The sequence below is a fragment of the Mobula hypostoma genome, chromosome 6 (assembly GCF_963921235.1).
Source record: "Mobula hypostoma chromosome 6, sMobHyp1.1, whole genome shotgun sequence".
Classification (NCBI taxonomy): Eukaryota; Metazoa; Chordata; class Chondrichthyes; order Myliobatiformes; family Myliobatidae; genus Mobula; species Mobula hypostoma.
Window position 1 is genome coordinate 183,728,680 of NC_086102.1, and position 12,893 is coordinate 183,741,572.

At 45.3% G+C, this 12,893-nt stretch overlaps 1 protein-coding gene across 9 annotated transcripts in view; it reads left to right on the plus strand.

The window, feature by feature from the left end:
- The window catches only part of heg1 (heart development protein with EGF-like domains 1), a 126,472-nt gene that overhangs the window by 77,759 nt on the left and 35,820 nt on the right, over positions 1-12,893 (plus strand). For 8 of the 9 annotated variants that reach the window (XR_010018466.1, XR_010018467.1, XR_010018465.1 and 5 more), the window contains exon 13: positions 3,489-3,665. The gene's annotated coding sequence lies outside the window, so the exon portion shown is untranslated. Of the gene's footprint in view, positions 1-3,488; positions 3,666-5,469; positions 8,183-12,893 lie in introns of those variants that run through there. The other variant, XR_010018471.1, reaches the window with a different exon arrangement.

Here is a 12,893-nt window from a genome sequence, read left to right on the forward strand (position 1 = left end):
CATGTAGGATAAAGTCAGGCCTCCTGCTTAGCAAAGTGCCAATCCTGGCAAACCCTATGGCTTTCTGACGGATTCCTCGGAGTCTTTAAACAAAAGCGACTTCCTCAGATTTATCGACATCAGAACTCTACCTGTTGCAGGAAGACATGGCTACCATTTTCCTTCTTATTTGCTTTAATTCAATTAATCAAATTGCTTTGAATTTTGGGTAGAATCGTTTTTATATTTTGATATTTTTAAATGCCTTTTAAATTTTTAATAGTATTTGAATGGTTTTACACATTTATCGATGCTAGAAAGGTTTGCAAACATTCCACTTTAATAATAGTATTAGACCATAAGACGTGGGAGCAGAATTAGGCCATTCGGGCCATCAATTGATACCAGTTGACCCAGAAGGCAATATCTCATTGGCTAGCATGATCTAGATACCCTTCAGGTAGGTAAGGGGAGCCTGTGAGAGCTAAATTTTCATTATGGGATATCAAACACTCCTAATTTTTCCCAAGTCCCATAAGGACTATCCAATTCCTCTCCTCCCTCTATTCTCCCCTCTGACCTTTTACCCTTCTCACCCGCCTATTATTTCCCCCTGGGTCCCCTTCTCCTTCCCTTTTCCTATAGTCCACTGTCCTCTCCTATCAGATTCTTTCTTCTCCAGCCCTCTACCATTCCCACCCACCTGGCCTCAACACCTATCACCTTCCAGTCAGCCTCCTTCCCCTTCCCCCACATTTTTATTCTGGTGTCTGCCTTTTCCTTCTCAGTCCTGAAGACGTGTCTCAGCCCGAAACGCCAATTATCTATTCATTTCCTTGGATGCTGCCTGACCTGCTGAGTTCCTCCAGCATTTTGTGTGGGTTGTTCTGGATTTCCAGCATTAGCAAACTGTCTGCTGTTTATAACCTTATCCCCAGTCCTCTTTAGTTTCTCGATTGATGTTCATCTGGTGAGTAGGCACTGAGCCTCCTGTAATAAAGATGAATTAATATCATAATTGGTGCCTGATGAAGTCAGTAGATCCTGGTTTGCATATGTTGACTTTGCTCAAGACCTCCTGTAGTGCGTCAGATAAATTGGCTTTTAGATAATCTTATATAATCTGTAGTTAATTTTTCCCTGAAATTTGGACTTTGAAGCCATTACCTTCAAGAAAACAAATTTCTGAGTCCTGTGGTTTTACAGACCATATAATATTAATACCTTTATAATATAAATACCTTTATTCCTTAAAGGAACATAGTACCAAGGGGGATTTTCATAATGGCTACATTGAAAATAGATCAAAACATTGAATTTGTTCTTAAACACGAGGAAATCTGCAGATGCTGGAATTTCAAGCAACACACATAAAAGTTGTTGGTGAACGTAGCAGGCTAGGCAGCATCTCTAGGAAGAGGTACAGTCGACGTTTCGGGCCGAGACCCGTTCTTTAATGTTCCTTTCAAGGACCAGATTCTTTTCTGTAATTACCTTGAAACTAATGATCACTAGATACACCTACACAAACTTCTGTCAACTTCCTTGTTCCATTCCCTAATAGATCTAGTAAAGCACTCTCTCTCTGGTTAAGACTTCATGTACTGATTTAAAAAACCTTCCTGAAGACGCAACAAATTCTTTCCTATTCAGCCCTATTACAGCATGGAAATACCAGTTAATATTTAGAAAGTTAAAATACCTACTATCATAATGTTTCTTGCAACAATCTGTGATCTCTGCAAATTTTGCTCGTCTAATGTGGACTGGCAGGTGATCTATAATATAATCCCATTAACGTGGTCATCCCTTTCTGATTCCTCAGTTCTACCCACAAGGCCTCACTGGACGAGCTCTCCAGTCTGTCCTGACTGAGCACTGCATTGACATTTTCCCTCCCCCTTTAATCCCTTCTGCTCTATCACGTTAAAACAGTGGAACCCCAGAGCTCTGAGCTGCCAGCCTTGCCCCTCCTGCAACCAAGCTTCACTAATGACAACAATGTCAAAATCCCACATATGATCATAAGACATAGGAGCAGAATTAGGCTATTTGGCCCATCAGGGTCTGCTCAACCATTTCACCATAGCTGACCCATTTCCCTCTTGACCCCATTCTCCTGCCTTCTCCCTGTAAACCTTTCTCACCCTGACTAATCAAGAACCTATCAACTTCAGCCTTAAATGCACACAGTGACCTGCCCTCTAAAGCCACCAGTAGTAATGAATTCCACAGATTCACCACCCTCTGGCTAAAGAAATTCCTCCTCATCTTTGTTCTAAATGGATTTACTCCATCAGCACCTCACCTGCCTGTACCTGCTAAGCATCTCCTTTTTTTCTTAACCAGGGCCTCAATATCTCTTGAAAACCAAGGTTTCTTACACCTGTTATCTTTACCTTTTATTCTGACAGAATCCCTTTGCTATTTATGCCTTAATGTTTATGAACATCAGCAATTCATTATGAAATGAGAACTCTTTGGACTGTACTATGCCTGGTAGTGTAGTGGTTAGCACAGTGATTTATGACACCAGCTGTAAGGATGCAGTTCAATTCCTGCTGCTCCCTGTAAGGATTTTGTGAGTTCTCTCTATGACTGTGTGAGTTTCCTCCGGGTGCCCCTGTGTCCTCCCACATACCAAAGATGTTAAAGGCATCTGTTAGTCTTGAGAGTCTTCACTCTCCAGGGTGCAGGCCTGGGCAAGGTTGTATGGAAGACCAGCTGCAAGTCTCCCCTCTCCACGACACCAATGTTGTCCAAGGGAAGGGCATTAGGACCCGTACAGCTTGGCACCAGTGTCGTTGCAGAGCAATGTGTGATTAAGTACCTTGCTCAAGGACACAACACGTTGCCTTGGTTGGGGCTCGAGCTCATGACCTTTTGGTCGCTAGTCCAATGCTGTAACCACTTGGATACGTGCCCAAAGATGTATGGTTAGGGTTAATATGTCACAGGTAATCTATGATAGCATGGAAGTATGGCACCATTTGTGGGCAGCTCAGCACGATCCTTGCTAATTTCATTTGACACAAATGACGCATATCACTGTATGGTTTGATGTACATGTGACAAATAAAGCTAAACTTTATTGTTGTTTTTCTTTCTGTTTTCTCTGTCTCAAACGAAGAAGTGGGAATAACAATTACTTAAAGAATAAGGTCAACTGATCAGATGGCATTGGACAAAAGTAAAATAATTCTGATTTTCTTTTGGCTGAAGACAGGCTTTACAAGCCAATTATTTTTTGTGCTCTAAGCTTTCTATGGAGTCATATCTCTCCTTAATTGATAAGTATTGAGATATTCCACCTTTTTCTCCCTTTTTTGGGGGGGGGTGGTGGTGGGTAAACTTTACTTTTAAACCTAGAACAGACCAGATTGCTAGATTTCATCACAAAATGGCTGTCACATCTTAAGTAAATCCAATCAAAGGCTGATGTAATATATAACATATAAAGATTCAAAGTCCATTAATACCACTGCAATTTGGTTATTCATTCCAATTAGCCCTTCTTGACACACCTAAATTACAGTTTCGAATTGTCAGCAACACAAAGCAAGCTACACAAGGCTTCAGCTAGAGTTGAAAGCAGCCTAAGAGAAACATGTTGGCTCAATCAGTGAAAATAGCGGTTCTTCTTGGGATTATTTATTGCCTGTTATCCAGAGCAACGTGTGATCAAGGTAAGACATAAATAATTTTAAATATGGAAGGAAATGAAGGAAAGAATAGATTTATTCTTGTTTATGTTCCTTCAACCGATGTACTGTAAATTTACTAAAAACATTTATCAGTTTGCAAGCTCAACATAAATGTAAAAGGAGAAATAAGTACAAGAAAATTGTCCAAATTGCCTTTATATTTTCAGTGGTGTGTGTTATTAAAAATCACTCACTCACTCATGGCTTGGCTTCCCGAATGAAGATTTAGGAAGGGGGCTGCCCGCGTCCGCTGCGAGCTCGCTGGTGGCTGACGAGGCCAATACGGGACAGGCAGGTCCGGCCACAGCGGCTGCAAGGGAAATTCTGTTCTGGGTTTGGTGCTGCTGTGTCACGGTTCTTCCTCCTTCTCCCTTTGTCCTCAATGCCAGCCCTGCGTGCGTTCTCGGAGGAAGAGACAGACTGGTGAATGGTGTGTCACCAGTCCTTGCGATCGGAGGCTAGATTAGACCACTGGCGATGGTCAATGTGACAGGCACCAAGGGATTTCTTCAGAGAGTCCTTGTACCACTTCTTCTGTGCCCCTCTCTCACGGTGGCCAGTGGAGAGTTCGCCATACAGCACAATCTTGGGCAGGCGATGATCCTCCATCCTGGAGATGTGCCCTGTCTAGCGCAGCTGCGTCTTCAACAGCACGGCCTCGATGCTGGTGACCTCCGCCTGTTCGAGGACTTCGATGTTGGTGACGAAGTCACTCCAGTGGATGTTGAGGATGGTGCGGAGGCAGTGCTGGTGGAAACGCTCAAGGAGTCGTAGGTGGTGACGGTAGGTGACCCACGACTCGGAGCCGTACAGGAGGGTGGTCAGTACAATGGCTCTGTACATGCTGATCTTTGTGTCTTTCTTCAAATGCTTGTCATTCCAGACTCTTTTGTACAGCCTGCTGAATGAGCTGTTTGCCTTTGCCAGTCTGTTGTCAATCTCTTTGTCGATCTTGGCATCTGACAAGATGGTGCACCCCAGGTAGCTCAGCTACTGTACTCAGCCCTACTTCACCGATGACGATGCGGGGAGGGTGGTAAACTTCCTGAGGTGCGGGCTGATGGAGAACTTCTGTCTTCTTCAAGCTGACTTCCAGTCCGAAGAGCTCGGCAGCCTCTGTGAAGCAGGATGTTATACACTGCAGGGCTGTCTCTGTGTGGGCAACAAGGGCAGCATCATTGGCGAAGAGTAGCTCTCGGATGAGTTGCTCCAGTGCCTTGTTGTGGGACTGTAGTCGCCTCAGGTTGAACAGGCTGCCATCGGTGCAGTATCGGATGTAGACACCATCCCCGACATCAAGGTCTTCTGTGGCCCTTTCGAGCATCATGCTGAAGAAGATGGTGAAGAGAGTCGGCGCGAGGATGCAGCCTTGCTTTACTCCGTTGCCTATTGGGAAGGGTTCTGAGAGGTCGTTGTTGTGTCTGACTTGGCCACGCTGATCTTCATGTAGCTGCATGACCATGCTGAGGAACTTTGGAGGGCATCCCAGTCGTTCCATGATTGCCACAGACCTTCCCTGCTCACAGTGTTGAACGGTTTGGTAAGGTTAACAAACGACACGTACAATCCCTTGTTCTGTTCCCTACGTTTCTCTTGGAGCTGCCTGAGAACAAATACCATGTCGGTGGTGCTCCTGTTGGCTCTGAAGCCACACTGGCTCTCAGGGACGTGTTCTTCTGCAAAGATAGGCACCAATGTGGTCAGGAGTACTCTTGCGAGGATTTTTCCTGCGATAGAGAGCCCAGTAGTTAGAGCCGTCATACTTTTCTCCCTTGTTCTTGTACAGGGCGATGATGACTGCGTCACGGAGGTCCTGTGGTAGTTTACCTTGTTCCCAGCAGCAGACAAAGAGCTCGTGGAGTTTGGCGTGTAACACTGGGCCACCATGCTTCCAAATCTCAGGTGGGATTCCATCGACTCCCGCTGCCTTGCCACTTTTCAGCTGCTCTATGGCCTTGACTGTCTCTTCTAGGGTTGGAATCTTGTCCAGTTCTGTTTTCTCTGGCTGTTGTGGGATGCGATGAATTGCTGAGTCTTGGGCCATGCGGTTGGCGCTGAAAAGAGCCTGGAAATGTTCCGACCACCAGTTCAGGATGGACGCCTTGCCTGTGAGGAGCGCCTGACCGTCTGCACTGCGCAAGGGACGCTGGACCTGGTGCGAAGGGCCGTACACCGCTCTCAGGGCTTCATAAAACCCTCTGTAGTCACTGGTGTCTGCGCAAAGCTGAGTTCTCTTTGCAAGGTTGGTCCACCACATGTTCTGAATCTCTCGAAACTTGTGCTGGAGGTTGCTGCATACAAGGTGGAAGGCTGCTTTCTTATCAGGACAAGATGGCTGAGCAAGGTGGGCAGATCTCTTCTTCGCCAGCAATTCTTGGATCTCCTGGTTGTTTTCATTGAACCAGTCCTTGTTCTTCTTTGTGGAAAACCCTAGGACTTCTTCAGAGGTTTGCAGGATGGTGGTTTTTATGTGTTCCTAAAGCACTTCTGGAGAGGAGTCTGTGGGGAAACCAGGATCCTGAAGCCTCGACTGAAGATTTGTCTGAAAGTCAGCTTTCACTTCAGCTGACTGGAGGTTGCCAACCTGAAACTTCTTCCTTGGAGTGCCTTCTCTCTTTGGTTTGGGTTTGAAATGGAGACTGAGTTTGCAGCGGACAAGACGATGGTCCGTATGACACTCTGTGCTGGGCATCACTCGGGTGAGTAAGGTCTCTCTGGCGAACCAAGATGTAGTCTATGAGGTGCCAATGCTTGGAACGCTGATGTATCCAGGTTGTCTTCAGACTGTCTTTCTGCTGGAAAATGGTGTTAGTGATGGCGAGTTGCAGTGCTAGTGATCATGCGGCTCACCTGAGAACTGGGAGAAATTCAGAGTCCAGCAGAGGGGGACAAAGGGCTTAATTAGGAAAGGAAAAAAAGATTATGAGAGAAAACTTGCAGGGAACATAAAAACTGACTGTACAAGCTTTTACAGATATGTGAAAAGAAAAAAGATTGGTTAAGACAAATGTAGGTTCCTTACCGACTGAAACAGGTGAATTGATTATGGGGAGCAAGGACATGGCAGACCAATTGAATAACTACTTTGGTTCTGTCTTCACTAAGGAGGACATAAATAATCTTCCAGAAATAGTAGGGGACAGAGGGTCTAGTGAGATGGAGGAAATGAGGGAAATACATGTTAGTAGGGAAGTGGTGTTAGGTAAATTGAAGGGATTAAAGGCAGATAAATCCCCAGGGCCAGATGGTCTGCATCCCAGAGTGCTTAAGAAAGTAGCCCAAGAAATAGTGGATGCATTAGTGATAATTTTTCAAAACGCTTTAGATTCTGGATTAGTTCCTGAGGATTGGAGGGTGGCTAATGTAATCCCACTTTTTGAAAAAGGAGGGAGAGAGAAACTGGGGAATTATAGACTGGTTAGCCTAACATCGGTGGTGGGGAAACTGCTAGAGTCAGTTATCAAAGATGTGATAACAGCACATTTGGAAAGCGGAGAAATCATCGGACAAAGTCAGCATGGATTTGTGAAAGGAAAATGACGAATCTCATAGAATTTTTTGAGGATGTAACTAGTAGAGTGGATAGGGGAGAACCAGTGGATGTGATATATTTGGATTTTCAAAAGGCTTTTGACAAGGTCCCACACAGGAGATTAGTGTGCAAACTTAAAGCACACGGTATTGCGGGTAAGGTATTGATGTGGATAGAGAATTGGTTGGCAGACAGGAAGCAAAGAGTGGGAATAAACGGGACCTTTTCAGAATGGCAGACAGTGACTAGTGGGGTACCGCAAGGCTCAGTGCTGGGACCCCAGTTGTTTACAATATATATTAATGACTTAGAAGAGGGAATTAAATGCAGCAACTCCAAATTTGCAGATGACACGAAGCTGGGTGGCAGTGTTAGCTGTGAGGAGGATGCTAAGAGGATGCAGGGTGACTTGGATAGGTTAGGTGAGTGGGCAGATTCATGGCAGATACAATTTAATGTGGATAAATGTGAGGTTATCCACTTTGGTGGCAAAAACAGGAAAACAGGTTATTATCTGAATGGTGGCCGATTAGGAAAGGGGGAGATGCAACGAGGCCTGGGTGTCATTGTACACCAGTCATTGAAAATGGGCATGCAGGTACAGCAGGCGGTGAAAAAGGCAAATGGTATGCTGGCATTTATAGCGAGAGGATTCGAGTACAGGCGCAGGGAGGTACTACTGCAGTTGTACAAGGCCTTGGTGAGACCACACCTGGAGTATTGTGTGCAGTTTTGGTCCCCTAATCTGAGGAAAGACATTCTTGCCATAGAGGGAGTACAAAGAAGTTTCACCAGATTGATTCCTGGGATGGCAGGACTTTCATATGAAGAAAGACTGGATGAACTGGGCTTGTATTCATTGGAATTTAGATGATTGAGGGGGGATCTGATTGAAACGTATAAAATCCTAAAGGGATTGGACAGGCTAGATGCAGGAAGGTTGTTCCCGATGTTGGGGAAGTCCAGAACGAGGGGCCACAGTTTGAGGATAGAGGGGAAGCCTTTTAGGACTGAGATTAGGAAAAACTTCTTCACACAGAGAGTGGTGAATCTGTGGAATTCTCTGCCACGGGAAACAGTTGAGGCCAGTTCATTGGCTATATTTAAGAGGGAGTTAGATATGGCCCTTGTGGCTACGGGGGTCAGGGGGTATGGAGGGAAGGCTGGGGCGGGGTTCTGAGTTGGATGATCAGCCATGATCATAATAAATGGTGGTGCAGGCTCGAAGGGCAGAATGGCCTACTCCTGCACCTATTTTCTATGTTTCTATGTTTCTATGAATAACTAGGTGAGAAAAAGAGTTCGGCATGGACTAGAAGGGCCGAGATGACCTGTTTCCGTGCTGTAATTGTTATATGGTTATTTGCCTTCTGACACTCTTCCAGAGAAATAGTGCTCAACGATGTTCCCTTCTCAGTCAAGTGATGATTTCAGTCAGGTCTGACTTGCATTCTTTACAGGAGATGAGCAATATTCTTTTTCCAGAAAAATGGACATGCTAAGAGTCTCCAATATTCCCTCGTCCTCTGTGCAACTTATTCAGGAAACGATGAAGTTGCCTGCTAATTTTTGGTTTCCAGGGCCACTTCACAAGCACTTCTCAAAACTGGGCAATGTTGCTGTGTAAGATTTACAACAGCATGTGGTTTTGAAGCAAACAATTTATTCAGCTTGATAACAGTGAAAGTTGAACCACAACAGGACAAAATTAGCTCAGAATTTTGAAGGGCCGGTTTGATTTGGAAGAATAGTGAGATGCAAATGAATTGAGGGATAGATGATTGAGTAAGTTGTGCCAATCCACGAAGCCATCACTACAGCATGCAAGGTTGGGCTCATTGAAGAAAAAAAATCAGTTGATTTCCACTGCAGGAAAGTGACCTGAGATAAAATTTGTTTATGGTTAATATAATATTCATCCCTTTCTTGAAACTTTATGATGTGCATGACGGAGATGAAGGTCAAGTTATTAGAATGATTATTTTGGAAGAACGTCTCTGACATCCTCTGTCAATCAGAGAAGATGGAACCTTGTCAATGGGGAACATTTGACACGTATCAGCACCATTTAGGATAGCTTCAATTAAATCCTACAACAATCTCTTTTACAGTCAATGCCAATGAAAGGACATCAGATTGGAGTGAGAAAGTTTCACTGTGATGGAGTCATGTTTATAGGTTCATAGGACACTAGAGCACAGAAAAAGGCCCAAAGGCTGATCAATCCATGCCAATCCATTGATTCGCCTAGTTCCATTCACCTGCACTATGCTATAGCACTCCCATCCATGTACCTATCTAAATTTCACTTCAATGTGGAAATCAGAATCACATCCACCATCAGCGCTGTCACCTTGTTCCTCACTCTCACCATCTTCTGAGTGAAGATGTTCCTCTTCATGTTCACCTTAAACATTTCAACTTTAACCCTTAAACCATGATCACTAGCTCAGCCAGATTTTAAAGCATCCTCTTTGCACTGTGCGATATTAATGGGATTTGAAGGTGATTTATTTCTGAAAATGCTTCAATGAGTATCAAGTACAGTAGACTGTGGTCTGTTATCTGAGATAACATGAGTACAGGTACTTAGACAATACTGTTGTAGCGTGGATGAAATCACCGGTGAGACAGTTACTGGTAGATACAAAGTAGCACATGATGCAAGACTGGATCGACTAGGCTTATACTCTCTGGAATTTAGAAGATTGAGGGGGGATCTTATTGAAACATATAAAATCCTAAAGGGATTGGACAGGCTAGATGCAGGAAGATTGTTCCCGATGTTGGGGAAGTCCAGAACGAGGGGTCACAGTTTGAGGATAAAGGGGAAGCCTTTTAGGACCGAGATGAGGAAAAACTTCTTCACACAGAGAGTGGTGAATCTGTGGAATTCTCTGCCACAGGAAACAGTTGAGGCCAGTTCATTGGCTATATTTAAGAGGGAGTTAGATATGGCCCTTGTGGCTAAAGGGATCAGGGGGTATGGAGAGAAGGCAGGTACAGGGTTCTGAGTTGGATGATCAGCCATGATCATAATAAATGGCGGTGCAGGCTCAAAGGGCCAAATGGCCTACTCCTGCACCTATTTTCTATGTTTCTATGTTTATTGGACACAACAAGGTACAGCAGGTATCATACGGATGGAGACGCTTTCGGTAGAAAGGTCTGCTAGCCCAATGTGGGCTCGATATTTATATGCTAAACACAAAGACAATCGCTACTTAAAAAGTTATAGACAATGCATAGACAATGCTTCCTTTCAAAGCTACATACAAACATCACACCTTCGGACTTCGTCCTTTCCTTCTGACGCCAACATGTCTGAGTTGGTACCCACAGCCTTTAGGAATACAAGTTAAATCCAGAATACATTTATTTGGCATTTTACATGCTAACATAGAAGACAATTAATAATTGTAATGTATAGATAGCACTGTCTTCGAAACTACAGCGTCGGGTCAAACTACCTGCCAAATGTTAGGCAGAGATGCTGTTCCAAGTCTTTAGAAATGCGGCTCCTTTCGTGTGCCTGTCGGCTCTTTCCCTGCAGGCTGACTGCAGCTTAATCACATTCCTTTGTCTTCAGCCCTTCATCCTCTGGTGCTGAAACTCTCCTTCCAAGAGCACCCACAGGCCTTCTCATCGATGTACAGGCAGGGGTTGGGGTGGCCTCTACGTAAATGTCTGCAAGGACCCCTCCCCGGTGGCACCCCCTTCCAAACTGTCCAGTCGATCACTGGCCCAACTGCTGAAAGGGCCCAGCTCCTCAGACTGGGGTGACTGCTTCCAGATGCCGTGTGCAGTCTGAAATGCCATCGAAGTGGTGGAACTTGACGTCTCTGCTTTAACTCAAAAATCCCTCCCCATCTATTTCCCAAATAATTTCTATACTATGCTATAAAATTAAATCATCTACCTTCAGCAACCAGCCTTCTTTACAGAGTACCATCATCATCACACTTTAGCAGGCTCTTGAGGGGGGATCTTGGTTTTCCAACATGCTCTTGGTGTTTTCTGCCTTTGCGTTTTCTCCGGGTACATTTTCATCAGCTGTGGTCAGGTCTGGCATGGCCAACTGGTGTTCCTCTCTTAGGTTCTCTGTAATTACATGGTTACTGGGTACACTTGGTTCCCCACTCTGTCTGTGGGAGCAACAAGAGGGTGAGATGTATGCTTTAACCTGAGTCCAGTGTTTCCACTGGCTGCCTTGCCGAGTCTGTACACAGACACATGTATCATTGGTTAGGAGTACCGTCTGTGGTCCTATCCACCTGGGGGCAAACCCTGGCCTTTCTGGCAGCACCCTCACCATAACTTGGTCGCCGGGCTGTGGAAGGACTACCCCTTTTCCCTCTGGCTCTTTCTCAGCGATTCGTTGCTGTTATTTCACTCAGTTCTTTAACACTCTAAGTTGGTTACAAAGGTCTTTCACATATTGGGTCATTCTATCCCTGTAAGCCCCAGGCTCCCCGCAACCTGTAATTACCCCATAAGGGGGTAATTCGTAGGGGCTGAGATCCAAAGTGCAGTCCAGAGTTGCGCGCAATCTCATCAGGTTTCCTGGTAATACATTAAACTGATGTCTTTCCTGTCTCAGCTATAGCTTTGGCTAACGCATTCTCGATTGTTTGGTTCATCCTTTCTACCATCCCTGAATTCTGGGGGTGGTAGGGTACGTGGAACCATTGTCGAATCCCCAGTAGTTGGCACATTTCCTTCATCACTTTCCCTGTGAAATGTGCTCCCTGATCTGAATCCCCCTGAACTGGGGTTCCCCACCTTGGGAGGATTTCCTGAACTAGGATCCATGCAGCAGTGCGGGCAGTGAAGTCCCTTGATGGGAAAGCCTCTGCCCACTGGGTGAAGTGATCCATAATTACTAGACAGTAGCTTTTCCCCCGCTTTTTGGCAGGGGCCCTGTGAAATCTATCTGGATGTTTTCCCAGGGTCCCCCCGGCCAAGGCTGATTTGCCAGTTGTAGCTTTCTGCCCTTACGGGGTTATGCTGGGCACAAATGGCACAACGGCGGTAGAATTTCTCAACATCCCTGCCCATCCCTGGCCACCACCAGTCCTGCCGGAGGGTTGTGATCATGCTCTGCCTTCCCTGATGCATCACCCCATGATATAACTTTAGTAGTATCTGTCTAATACAGGGTGGGGCCACCGCGACTCTTTCCTCCCTGTCTGTCCAGCACCCATCTGGTCCCTCCTTTGCTCCTTTTCTCCTCCATTTTTCCTTCTCTTCTGCCTCTACCTCTTCATATAATTTTACTAAGCTGGCTTCTGTCATTTCCTCCTGCATACTTTCAATTTCAATTGCCTCTTGTTCCCCTGCTGCCTTATTCGCAGTAATGTCTGCCCTCGGAGAAACTGGAAAAACATTATGTTCTGGAGTGGCCGCAGTCTCTCTGAGTATCCCCTGGTGTTTTTGTTCCTTCGCTACACCCTGAATAGCGGTCAGTGTGTCAGTTTGTATAGGGTCCTGCTTAGGGGGTTTATACAGACCCTCCTCTATTTTAACTGGGTTTATCTTTATTTGACCACAATCTTGCTTGTGTCTAGCCCACACTGCTGGGAACTACTGGCAAGGTAACCCATAGACCCCATCCGGGCTGCAGTCTCTGGTGATTGGGGCAGCTGCAACTCTGCTAGGTAGTCTGTGTATTCTGTTGG